Source organism: Hemitrygon akajei, chromosome 20 (assembly GCF_048418815.1).
Source record: "Hemitrygon akajei chromosome 20, sHemAka1.3, whole genome shotgun sequence".
In the NCBI taxonomy this organism is placed as follows: Eukaryota; Metazoa; Chordata; class Chondrichthyes; order Myliobatiformes; family Dasyatidae; genus Hemitrygon; species Hemitrygon akajei.
The window spans coordinates 61,353,517-61,367,897 of NC_133143.1; the positions used below are offsets into that span (position 1 = coordinate 61,353,517).

General features: G+C 40.4%; 1 long non-coding RNA gene across 1 annotated transcript in view; it reads right to left on the reverse strand.

The window, feature by feature from the left end:
• Positions 1 to 10,923: 10,923 nt before the first annotated feature.
• LOC140713845 (uncharacterized) overlaps positions 10,924 to 14,381 on the reverse strand; it is a 34,616-nt gene continuing 31,158 nt past the window's right edge. The window contains exon 2 of the long non-coding RNA XR_012095748.1: positions 10,924 to 11,261. This is a non-coding gene — a long non-coding RNA (uncharacterized lncRNA). The remainder of the gene's footprint in view (positions 11,262 to 14,381) is intronic.

Below are 14,381 nucleotides of genomic sequence, written 5' to 3' on the forward strand. Positions count from 1 at the left end.
TATAAGATTGTGAAGGGGCTTGATCGGGTGGATGCGGGGAGAATGTTCCCAATGATGGGTGAAACAAGGACTAGGGGGCATAATCTTAAAATAAGGGGATGCCGTTCCAGGACTGAGATGTGGAGAAATTTCTTCACTCAGAGGGTAGTGGGGCTGTGGAATTTACTGCCCCAGAGAGCTGTGGAAGCTACTACACTCAATAAATTCAAAACGGAGATAAGACATTTTCCTGGATAAAAATGGCATTAGGGGATACGGTGAGCGAGCAGGTAAGTGGACACGAGGCTAGGTTTAGATCAGCCATGTGATCTCCTGGACCAGTTTTCGATAGCCTGGATGGGTCGGAGAGGAATTTTCCAGATTTTTTCTCCTCAATTGGCAACTCGGTTTTTTCCCCTGGGTGATCACATGGGTTTGGGTGGGATGAATAATAAAATAAAATGGGCGGCATGGTGCCCTGTTGGTTGGCACTGTTGCCTTGTGGGATTCGGTGAAAACTAGAGTTAAGATTGGATCAGCCATGATCTTGTTGAATGGCGGAGCAGGCTTGAGGGGCCGATTGGCCTACTCCTGCTCCTATCTCTCATGTTCTTAACACCTAGAAACTTGAAACTGCTCACACTTGCCACTGCTGATCCCTCGATTGCCCACATTCGTCTATTAACCCTTTGGCTCTCGAAGCTTTGTCTTCTGGGCAACTTTGCTCTCCACCTTACAGCAAATTTACAAAAGTTTTTTTCAATTGTCCTGAAGCATTAACTCGGTTTCCTTGTATAGAAATCTGCCTGACTTGAGTGTTTCTTGCATCTTGTTTATATTTGTTGGATCAGTTTAGATTGAGTTGATAAAGCCATAATCTAATGCAGAATCTCAACCATGACAGCTTGGAAGGAAATCATTAAGATGGAGGAGTAAGCAATTGGTCCTTTAAATATCTTTTGGCTGAGTAACTGTTACTGTGGAACTTAATCAAGACAGACCAAGGATTAATGTCTACCCATTGGACCTGTAGAAGGGGACTTGAGTAACAGGTAAGTCTATTGAGTTCATGGCCTTATGTTTGATGTTATTTAGTATTTCTAGATCTGTGGTGCAGCAGTTAATTAGCCAATGTAATATTTTATGGAAAAACTTAGGATACCAAGTATACTGATTGTAAACATCTTTGATCCATGGACTATATTGAAATATTTGCATACAAATCACAGATTTGTCTTAATCAAAATTTGCTTTCCATTTATATAATACAAGATGTTGGAGGAGCTCAGAGCAGGCAGCATCTACGGAAGAGTGAACAGTTGACATCTTGGTCCAAGACCCTTAATCAGGGCTCATTTTCGTTTATGGGTCACATTTTTTACTCATTACATGTTCCTCTTTTCATTCTACAGTCCCTGTTTCTCATGTCTTTGATCAATATCCAGCAGCATCATAGGGATGTGTGGTTAACACCCTGCTCTACTCGCTTTACACCTATGGCTGTGTGGCTAAGTACAGCTCCAATACCATGTAAAAGTTTGCTGATGACACCACTTACGTGCATTATCAAAGGTGGTGGTAAATCAGCATACAGGAAGGAGATTGAAAACTTGGCTGAATGCTGTGATAACAACCACCTCTCACTCAAAGTCAATAAGACCAAAGGACAGATTGTAGACTTCAGGAGAGGGAAACTAGAGCCAGTACTCATTGGATCAGAGGTGGAGAGAGTCAGTAATTTTAAATCTTGAATGTCACTATCTCAGAGGTCCCATCATATAAATATAATTGTAAAGAAAGCACAACAGCATCTCTACTTTGTCAGAAATGTGTGGAGATTCAGTATGTCATCAAAAATCTTGGTAAACTTTTGTAGATGTGTGGTGGAAAGTGTGCTGACTAGCTGCATCACAGCCTGGTATAGGAACACCAATGTCTGAGTGGAAAATCCGACAAAATGTTGTGGATTTGGTCTAGTACGCCTTGGGTAAAACCCAACCATTCAGCACATCTACATGAAAGGTTGCCATAGAAAATCGGCATCCATCATCAAAGATCCTCCACCCAGCCCTCATATGGTGCTGCCATCATATAGAAGGTACAAGTGCCTCAGGACTTGCACCACCAGTTTCCTGAACAGTTACTACTCTTCAACTATCAGGCTCTTGAACAAATGGGGATAACTTCACTCACTCTGTTTCTGGTGTTCCGACAACTGATGGTCTCACTTTAAGCACTTGTTTCATGTTATTGCTATTTATTTATATTTACATTTGCACAGTGTGTTGTTCATTGGTTCTTTTATAGTTATAGTACTGTTCTTTAGATTTGCTAAGTATGCCCGCAGGAAAAAGAATCTCAGGGTTGTATGTGCTGACGTATGTTGTCTGAACCCTTAGTGTCTAGATGGCACATGGGGCCTCATCGGTTTCTGTAGCAGTAAAGACAGGGTAGGATTGCTGGCCCTATGCCCAACCCCCAACCTGGAGGACCAGGTGCTGTATTTGTCTGGCCCTTCACCTGGAACCTGCCCACCAAGGTTGAACCTACCAGGGACTGAAGTCCCAGTTGGTATAGCTCCCAGGAGCATTAAGGCACACAAGCCTCCCCACCACAATAAGGAACAGCACATGGGGGAAGGGTGACGTAAGTACTCTGATAATAAATTTTACTTTGAATATATTCCTATTTTTAAATCCCCACATCCCTATTCCAGTTCATCTTTGCCCCTTTACATTTTCTTCACCATTTGGGCTTCAAGTTCTTTTTGAGAATCTCCACTGTTCGATCTTTCTTGGCATTTTCTGGAGGTTCATTGTACTGCCAATTGTTGCCACTTAAGCAGCAACCACCACTTGCCAACTTTAGTGTATCTGCTGAAGTATCATAGATCCATACCTTCAGTACTGCTTGTCTTTCTGGTCACTACAGTAAAGTTTAAAAAAATACTGGAAAGGATATGGGGTTTTTTATAAGGAGTTGCTGTTGTGACTAACAAAATAACCATACAAACTATAACTGGGAAATCTTAAGTATTTAACACAACATATATGGAGAGAATCCATAGTCCTGAAGAAGGGTCTTGGCCTGAATTGTGGACTTGTTATTCATTTTCATGGACGCTGCCTGGCCTGTTAAGTTCCTCCAGCATCTTGTGAATGTTGCTTTGGATTTCCAGCATCTGCAGACTTTCTCGTGTTTATCCAGAATTACATCCTGATCCAATGTTTTAGATCTGTTGAACACAAAGATAACAAATGATTACAGTTTCAATGGCTATAATCATCTACTTTAACATTGGGAATGCAGACAGGTAACTGCACAATGACTTATTAACAATGGTATGCCATCCCAATTAGCAGAATCCATTTGACTATTCAAATAGTGATGGCTGGCCTGAAAGCTTTGGGCACAAACTTCCCGACAGCAAAAATATACTTTTATGAGTGCTGAAGGATGTTTTGCTGAATATATAGCTAGTCTGATTAGGTGACAAAGCAGACCTGTCCTGAACTAACTGGCATGGGATATGTATTAACAATGTGTTAATGCAGGACAGAGTACTTGTGCCTTACCTGATCTCATCCTAATTTTTTCCGTGACCACCAATTAACACAAACATTAATTTATTGTCTTCCCCTGTGTAGTTTCAATAGTACAGAATCAGACAATGTCCCACACCTTCTATAGTTCCACTGGCTTCAATAGCCTTAAAATAACAGTTCCAGTTGAATTGTGAACAGATTTTATTTCCTGAAGTCTGGTTCTGCGATCTCACTTGTCCTCAATTTAACTAATTTCTGCCAAGTGATTCTATACTTCCAGAATATTTCCTAACAGTTGATGTATGCGGAGATCTGAGGAAAGACTATGGGTTCTCTGCATGTGTAATTGAGAAGTTGTAATTTGCTGTTGCAATTGGGCAGCAGGTTTATAAAAGATGTGAATAGATAACGTTATGTGTTCTGTTAGAAATCTGTCTCTGGAGATGGAGACAAATACCAAGTATTGTGATTATAGTCTTTTACAAAACCGACTGAATAGGCTGTGCAAATCAGAATCAGGTTTATTATCACAGGCATGTGACCTGAAATTTGTTCAATGCAATACATAATTTAGTAGAGAGAAAAATAAATAAAATAAAACATAAATAAGTAAATCAGTTATGTATATTGAATAGATTTTTAATGTGCGAAAACAAATACTGTATATGAAAAAAGTGAGGTAGTGTCCAAATCTTCAAAGTCCATTTAGAAATCGGATGGCAGAGGGGAAGAAGCTGCACCTGAATCACTGAGTGTGTGCCTCCAGGTTTCTATATCTCTTACCTGATGATAACAATGAGAGAAGGGCATCCCTTAGGTGATGGAGGTCTTTAATAATGGACGCTGCCTTTCTGAGACACCACTCCATAAAGATGTCCTGGGTACTTTGTAGGCTAGTGCTGAGGTATGTGTGTGTGTGTGTATATATATATATAGTGCTGAGAGATGAGGTATATATAAAATTAGAACATAGAGCAGTATAGATCCAGACAGGCTATTCAGTCCATGATGTGCCAATTTATACTAAATGTTTTAATAGACAGTAGGTGCAGGAGTAGACCATTCGGCCCTTCTAGCCAGCGCCACCATTCACTGTGATCATGGCTGATCATACACAATCAGTACCCCGTTCCTGCCCTCTCCCAGTATCCCTTGACCCCGCTATCTATAAGAGCTCTATCTAACTCTCTCTTGAAAGCATCCAGAGACTTGGCCTCCACTGCCTTCTGGGGCAGAGCATTCCACATATCCACCACTCTCTGGGTGAAAAAGTTTTTCCGCATCTCTGTTCTAAATGGCCTACCCCTTATTCTTAAACTGGCCTCTAGTTCTGGACTCACCCATCAGCGGGAACATGCTTCCTGCCTCCAGCGTGTCCAATCCCTTAATAATCTTATATGTTTCAATCAGATCCCCTCTCATTCTTCTAAATTCCAGTGTATACAAGCCCAGTCGCTCCAATCTTTCAACATATGACAGTCCCGCCATTTCGGGAATTAACCTTGTGAACCTACGCTGCACTCACTCAATAGCAAGAATGTCCTTCCTCAAATTTTAGACCAAAACTGCACACAATACTCCAGGTGGGGTCTCACCAGGGCCCTGTACAGCTGCCAAAGGACCTCTTTACTCCTATACTCAATTCCTCTTGTTATAAAGGCCAGCATGCCATTAGCTTTCTTCACTGCCTGCTGTACCTGCATGCTTGCTTTCATTGACTGATGTACAAGAACACCTAGATCTCGTTGTACTTCCCCTTTTCCTAACTTGACTCCATTTAGATAGTAATCTGCCTTCCTGTTCTTGCCACCGAAGTGGATAACCTCACATTTATCCACATTAAACTGCATCTGCCATACATTTGCCCACTCACCTAGCCTGTCCAAGTCACCCTGCATTTACATAACATCCTCCTGACATTTCACACTGCCACCCATCTTTGTGTCATCGACAAATTTGCTAATGTTACTTTTAATCCCTTCATCTAAATCATTAATGTATATTGTAAACAGCTGCGGTCCCAACACCGAACCTTGCGGTACCCCACTGGTCACAGCCTGCCATTCCAAAAGGGACCCATTAATCGCTTTGTTTCCTGTCAGCCAGCCAATTTTCAATCCATGTCAGTACTCTGCCCCCAATACCATGTGCCCTAATTTTGCCCACTAATCTCCTGTGTGGGACTTTATCAAAGGCTTTCTGAAAGTCCAGGTACACTACATCCACTGGCTCTCCCTTGTCCATTTTCATAGTTACATCCTCAAAAAATTCCAGAAGATTAGTCAAGCATGATTTTCCCTTCATAAATCCATGCTGACTCAGACTGATCCTTCTACTGCTATCCAAATGTGTCATAATTTCCTCTTTTATAATTGACTCCAGCATTTTTCCCACCACTGACGTCAGGCTAACCAGTCTATAATTCCCTGTTTTCTCTCTCCCTCCTTTCTTGAAAAGTGGGACAATATTAGCCACCCTCCAATCTGCAGGAACTGTTCCTGAATCTATAGAACATTGGAAAATGATTACCAATGTGTCCACGATTTCTAGAGCCACCTCCTTAAGTACCCTGGGATGCAGACCATCAGGTCCCGGAGTCTTAGCAGCCTTCAGACTCAACAGTCTATCCAACACCGTTTCTTGCCTAATATAAATTTCCTTCAGTTCATCCATTACCCTAGTTCCTTTGGCCACTATTACATCTGGGAGATTGTTTGTGTCTTCCCTAGTGAAGACAGATCCAAAGTACCTGTTCAACTCGTCTGCCATTTCCTTGTTCCCCATGATAAATTCGCCCGTTTCTGTCTTCAATGGCCCAATTTTGGTCTTAACTTTTTTTTTGCTATTCACATACCAAAAGAAGCTTTTACTATCCTCCTTTATATTCTTGGTTTTCTTCCTTTCTATTATTAAAGTCCCTCCATTCCCTTCATTTTCATGGTTATCTATAAACCTAAGCTCCACCAAACTGCCTACTTCCACTGTTATCCGTCGTAACCCATACTAGGCACCTTCCCTTCTCTGCGTAGAAAACGTTCCTTGCATCCCCTTTTAACATTACCCATCTAACCTTAGAAGCACATCCTCTGTTCTATCCTGGTGAAAAAAATCTGACCGTGTGCCCTATCTATACATGATTTTTAAAAAAAACTTCTGTAATCTCGGCAGCATCCTGACAAACCTCTATTGCACATTTTACACATTCTTCCTGTAATGGGGCAACCAGAACTGCACACAATACTTCAAGTGCAGTGTGACTGAAGTTTTATATTGCTGCGGCATGACTTCCTTTGCTCTTGTACTCAAAAGCCCTCCCAAAGAAGGCAAACAAGCCATCCACCTTTGATACTACCTTATCTACTTGCATAACCACTTCCAGTGAACAATGGACTTGGAGTTCAAGATCCTTTGTATCTCAATGCTATCAATACCATTAGTTAGTAATTGCTTGTCACGCCACTGGCATTTAGGACAACAAACTCTGTCTCGTCCTCCATCTCTGTCTGTCCTTGGCCATCTACTCTATGGTGCCCTAGGTGTGGGTCAGGGTCCTCATTTCCAATAAAATTAACTATACTTACTCCTTTTATTTGACCTTCCAAATTGTAAGACCCCCAGATTAAATATCATCTGCCACTTCTCCACTCACATCTATAGGTGATCTATATCATACTGTATTCTATGGTAGTCCTTCATACTTTCCACAACTCCCAACAATCTTGGTGTCATCTGCAAACTTGCTAATCCACCCATCTACATTTTCATTCAAATCAATAATACATCACAGAGGTCCCAGCATCAATCCCTGTAGAACACCACTGGTAACGGACCTCCAACCAAGATAATATCCTATCACCTCTACTGTCCCCTCCTCGGTCTTCTATGGGCAAGCCAGTTCCAAATCCAAACTTACGATTCAGCCTGGATCCCATGCATCTTTTATCTTCTGAATCACATACCATATGAGACCATATAAACAGCCTTACTAAAGTCTATGTGGATGACCCCCACTGTTCTGCTCTTTTCAAATTGCTTTGTCACTTACTTAAAATAAATCTATAAAGTTTCTAAGGCATGACCTGCCTTGCAACAAGCTATGCCGACTATCCTTAAGCAGGCCATAATTTTCCTAATTTCTATCCCTTAGTATCCTCTGCCATAGTTTCTCTACCACTGATAGGAGACACATTGGCCTATAATTACCTAATTGACATAAAGGCTCAATATTTGCTACTCTCCAGTCCTCTGGGACCTTGCCTGTTGCTTGTGAGGACTCGAGGATCTTTGTCAAAGCACCTGCTGTCTCTTAATTTGATTATTTCAATATTCTGGAATATATGCAATCAGGCCTTAGAGACTCAGCCACCTTAAAGCTTTTCAAAAGACCCAGCACTACCTCCTCCTTAATCTCAAAATTTCCCAGCCCATTGGCATGACGCACTCTGCTTTTCTGCTTTCACTATCCTCCTTAGTAAACAGTGACACAAAAAGTATTTGTTTTGTACCTCAACTACTGGATCTGACTCCAAACACAAATTCCCTCTCCTTTTCTTGAGTGGACCTACATTTTCCTTAGTTATCCTCTTTTTCTTAATACAGAATGTATAAAATGCCTTGATCCTGCTCACCAAAGACATTCCATGGCCCCTTTTGGTGTTCATAAACCTCTGCTTGAACATGTCCCTGCTATCTTTATATTCCACAAGTTCAAGATCAAGTTTATTGTCATCTGCCTGTATGTATATACAACCAAACGGAACAACATGCCTCTTGTGGGTACACAAAACATATCACACACAGCACATAAAACAAAATGTTACCACAAGTAAGTTAATAAAATATAATTCAAAGTGCGCAGCAGAGGTAACCAGCACGAGGTCGCTGTCCTAGTGATGAGGCCTCAGTGGTGGCAGGGTATTCACTAATCTCACCAGTGTTACTGGGTCTGGCAGTTGTAGACCTGATGCTCCTGTACCTCCTTCCTGACTGTACTGGGTTAAAGAGATTGTGGGATGGGTGGTAGGGATCCTCAACAATGCTTCAGGCCCTTCTCGCACAACGCTCCTGGAAAATGTCACAAATAAGGGGGAGGAGAGCCAGTGATCCCCTAACCAGTTTTTACTATCCTCTGTAGGGTCTGAAGCGCCCAGCCTGATTTTAGCTTTCTAAACCTACTTATGCTTCCTTTTCCTTCCTGACTAAATATGGGACCTCTCAGGTCATCCAAGGTTTCCTTACCTTCCACCCTTGTCCTTACTCCTTGCCAGAACACGCCAATCCTGAACTCTGATCAGCTGGCATTTAAACAAATTCCATACGTCTGATGTGGACTTGTCGGACTTGTCTCCCAATCAACACCACGAAGCTCCTGTCTTACCCTGCTGTAAAATGATGGCACCTTATTGAAGGATAATGGAGATATAGTGTGCGCTATGGGTTAGTCCATTCTGTCGCTGAGAACAGCGGCACTGGAGTGACCTCTCCAGGGAGCAAGCCTGGTCGGAAAGTATGGAAATCTTGGGATGCCCAATCATCAAGATTCCTCTCTTGGCCTCACCAGCGTAGTCCAAAGGAAAGATAAGCAATATGTTTGGCACCAGCTTGGCTGCAGGATCTACCGGAAGGATGTTCATTCATGTCAAATCGCCTTAACAGCTCCACTACTTCATCTCTCTGAAGGCTGTCCAGTAATCAGTGGGGCTTTTACCCACAGCTGGGGATCTGGTTCATGAGCAATGGCTGCCCTCCCCCATTTTAGTACCTTCTAAAAGATCCAATTTTATCCTAACTCATAACTATCTTATAACGAAGTTCTGGTCACTATTCCCAGAAAGACCTAGGCTAGGTCTGTCACCTGGCCTGGCTCATTTCCAGGCCCAATATGTTCCTTCTAGTTGAATTCTGCAAACTGTTTCAAGAATCCCTCTCCAATGCAATGAAGAAATCCTACCCTATCTAAGCTTTGTGTATTAAAGAAGCTCCGATTAATACTGGGAAAGATAAAATTCCCCACAAAGCAACCCTGTTGTTTCTGCATATTTCCATAATCTATCTACATATCTGTTCCTCCACATCCCAGTGGCTTTTGAGGGGCCTGTAGTATATCTGGAGGGTGGGGTAGAGATACATCTCTACCAAAGGAGGTTTGAGGCACTCCTTCCCTCTGCTAGCCTGCAGGTCACCCTTGGGCAAGGTATAACACCTGCTTTGCCCCCATGATCAGCCTCACATAAAGTGATGGGAGCAGGAGGAGCATATCACAAGTCCTGGTTATGCGATCACTGACTTAAGGCAGATAATCTCTGAAGAGTATTGATAATGGGTTGGAGGTGGTCACCCGTCTTGTGAAGACACTGCCCAGAAGAAGGCGATGGTAAACCACTTCCGTAGAAAAATTTGCCAAGAATAATCATGGTCATGGAAAGACCATGACCGCACATAAGAAACAAACAAATGTTAGTATAATCCCTTCAGTGTAATTGCTCCTTTTTTATTTTTGAGCTCCACCCAAATTGTCTCTGTGGATGAACCCTCGAGTGTGTCCTCTCTGAGTACTGCAGTGACATTCTCCCTCATCAGTAGAGCCACCCCTCCTCCTCTCTTAACTGCCAGTCTATCACACCTAAAACAACCCATGATTCATGAACACCAGAGATTCCACAGACGCTGGAAATCTTGAGCAGCACACACAAAACTCAGCAGGTCAGGCAGCATCTATGCAAGAGAATAAATGGAAGAGTTTTGGGCCGAGAGCCTCAGGAACCAGGAATATTGAGCTGCTGTCCTGTCACCCATACAGCCAGGTTTCAACCACATTACTATGTACAGATTTAGGCCCTAAATTCATCCTCCTTACCCATAATACTCCTAGTGTTGAAATAACTGTAATTCAATTCTAAACCACAAATTTTGAAAACATTACTTCTTCCATAACCAGCGGCAGGGTAGTGTACTGCTTAGCACAACAATTTACACTATCAGCAACCCGGGTTCAATACACACCTCTGCCTATAAGGAGTTTGTAAATTCTCCTCACAACCACGTAGGTGTTCTTAGGGTGTTTCCATTTCCTCCCACAGTTCAAAGACATATTGGTTGGTAGGCTAATTGGTCATTGTAAATTGTCCCATGATAAGGCTGGGATTAAATTCGGGAGTTACAGCTCATAGAGCCGGAAAGGCCTATTCTGCGATGTATTTTAATAAATAAACCTTTTTACTCTACTCTACTCCTCACCTTTTTTTCTCCAGTCCTGCTGAGGTGTCTTGGCCTGAAATGAGACTGCACTCTTTTCCATAGATGCTGCCTGACTTGCTGAGTTTCTTCAGCATTTTGTGTGTGAAACTTTGAATTACTTTATTTGGCCCTTCACAAAAACAAATTGTCTGAAAAATGCGTGGTGATTGAACATTTTAGAGTTTATTATAAAGTCACCCTCCACCATCTTTAATAGGAAATTATGTTTCAAAATCATATAGCAAAGGGTTCTTAACAAAGGCAACAGCTTTCATTTGATTTTGTTTGTTCGAATTAATAATTCTCCTATGAGGCTGGGGCTTATCCATTGAGGTGCTTAAGGTCCCTCAGGAGATGAGTTTTTGGTTTTCAAAATCATAACTTAAACTCCTTATGGAGACTCCCTGTGGGATTTTCCAGATTGATTGGTTGGAGAAGCCGACAAATGTGTTTGTGCCTGCTTTTCCACTGTCGCTCCTTATTTGGGTGGTTCTTATAGACCTGTAATCAAAACGGAGATTTTGTTATTATGTCAGTTGTTAGTTAGTGAGCTTTTATCCATATTACCTGCTATATCCTAAAATTTTGCTTCCAGCAACAATCATTGACATGGCACCTTATCAAATGAACATAGAACATAGAACAGTACAGCACAATACAGGCCCTTAGCCCACAATATTGTGCCAAATCTTACTCTAAGATCACTCTGACACTCCCCAACTACATTGCCCTTAATTTTTCCATCATCCTGTGCCTATCTAAGAGTTTCTTAAACGTCCCTAATGTATCTGCTTCTACCACAAGTTCCACATACCCACCACTCTGTATAAAAAAAATTAGCTCTGATATTCACTCTTTTCTTTCCTACAAGGGAATGTCAGATGTGCTTTTCTTTCACAGAGAGAGTTTTGTTGTCACTAGGTCCTGTTTCTTACCCCTCCTTAATTTCTAATCATGTCCAATCAGAGAGCTTAATTTGAAGCAATCATGTTCACTGGCCAGTGATATTGAATGATGGAAGACAGGAACTGATTTTGCCAGAGCACTGACAGTCGGATAATTTGGTCCTGACCAGAATCAAAATCATCTCACCTGCAGAAGTTGCCAACAGCTGTGACTGCACTCGGGATATCAAGGAAGCTCAGGGCTGAGGAACACCTGTGCAATTCCACAATGTGTTAAAATGTTCCTTTATTGGAAATTTCTGCACATTCTCCACTTCCTTTCTGCCTCAAAGTTCAGAAGTTCAAAGTACGTTTATTATTGAAGTATATATATATTATTAAGCCTTGAGATTCATTTTCTAATAAGGAACCACAAGACAAAGAAACCCAAAAGAACCCATATAAAAAAAAGACCCAATGTGCAGAGAGAAAAATAACACATCACACAAACAATATCTGCAAGGAAATGGCGTTCTGAACTGAAGTCTGCAAAGGGGGGCCCATGGTTAAAAGCAGCACCTTAAATCTCTTCTGTCCTAGTGCACATTGGTCATCTACACTGCAAACCGGGGTGAAAAAATTGTTTGGAATATACTCGTATGTGTTGTATTTTACAGAGATTCGTAACATTTGCAGCTTAGCCTCTCTTGTGGACACGACCTTTAAACAATCAATGGAAATCAGTGTCTCTGACTTGATTTTATTTGTTTTATTTTATTTATTTAGAGATAGTGTGGAATGGGCTCTTTGGGCCCTTCAATCCGTGCTGTAGTTTCTTTGTAATTGCAGGAAGAAAGCATGGCAGTGCTTCTACCTCTTTAGGAGTTCACAAAGATTTGCCATGACATCTAAAACTTTGACAAATTTCTATATATGTGGAGTGGAGAGTAATATTGACTGGTTGGATCACAGCCTGATATGGAAGCACCAATGCCCTTGAATGGAAAATCCTTCCTTTATCAATCTTTTTATTAGTTAAATAAAAGAGTACATATCTATATAAACAAGAGGAGAATTATCTCAAATATCTGTATCAATAACAATTCAAATAAAAAGAAAAATAAACATTATCAAGATCGTACATAGTATTAATCTGACAGTATATAATAAAGAAAAAGATAATTGATTCTCCTCTTATCCATAAAAAGAAGAAAAAAGATAAAGAAACTTTTATAATTGAAAAGTACACAAAAAAACCCAAAACAAAAAAGAATCAAAAACAAAAAAAGGCGAGAACTGGGCAGCTCAAACTTAGAGTGAAAGCATGAAAAAAGGAAAAACTTCCTGATCAAATCCAAAACTTCAGAAAGGTAACTGGAAGGACCATAAGTCAGAGCATATGAAAATATTGAATAAAAGGTCACCAAGTTTCCTCAAATTTAAAGGATGCATCAAATATCCGACTTCTTTATTTTCTCTAAATTTGAACAGGAGGTATAAATGGAGGTAAGCCAATAAATAGCAGTAGGTGGATTAGGATCCTTCCAGTTAAGCAAAATGGCTCTCCTAGCCAATAAAGTTATAAAAGCTATCATCCGTTGAGCGGAAACAGGAATATCTCCTGCTTCCGATGGAATGATCCCAAAAATTGCTGTAAATAAATTCGGTTGTAGATCCAAATTCAAGACTTTTGATAAAGTTTTAAAGGCTTCTTTCCAAAAATGATCTAACCTGATACAAGACCAGAACATATGTGTTAGCCACCTCAATATCACATCTATCACAAATAGGATTAATATTAGAAAAAATACAGGCTAATTTGTCCTTTGACATATGCGCCCAATGCACTGCCTTGAACTGTATCAAGGAATGATGGGCACAAATAGAAGAAGTATTTACCAAATAAAAAAAATTATCCCATTGGTTATCTGAAAGTGACTTTCGAAACTCCAATTCCCACGCAGCTTTAATTTTATCATTAAATAACATACGCAAATTCAATAACCATTTATAAATTATAGCTATCAGTCCTTTTTGAAATGGTTTGACCTCAATAATATTGGGCGAATAAGCCGAGGGAAAATCTGCAAGTAAACTATGTAGAAAATCCCTAATTTGTAAATATCTAAAGAAGTGTACATTAGATAGGTCATATTTATCCACTAACTGAATGAAAGACATTAGACAATTGCCCATGAATAAATCTAAAAAAGTTACTATTCCTTTGGTTTTCCAAATTGAAAAGGCCTGATCAAAAATTGAAGGTTTAAAAAATAATTAAGATGGATTTTACTAGAAAGAACAAAATTATTCAAGTCAAAGGATCTATGAAACTCAAACCAAATTCTTAATGTATGTTTAATAATAGGATTAAGGTCTCAACTACCAATCTTAGAAAGCAAAAAAAGAAGAGGAGCTCCCAGTAAAGAGGCCAAAGAATATCCCTTCACCGAGTTTTTCTCCAAATCCACCCATAAGGGACAGTCATGTATATCTGAAAATTGAATCCAAAAAGAGATATAGTGAATATTAATTGTCCAGTAGTACATTCTAAAATTTGGCAAAGCCATACCACCATACTTTTTTAATTTCTGCAATAAAGGTTTACTCAATCTAGGATTTTTATTATTCCAAGTAAAAGATAAAATTTTAGAGTCTATTCTATCAAAAAACAGTTTAGGAACAAAAGAGGGGATTGTTTGGAAAACATATAAAAACTTTGGTTACACTATCATTT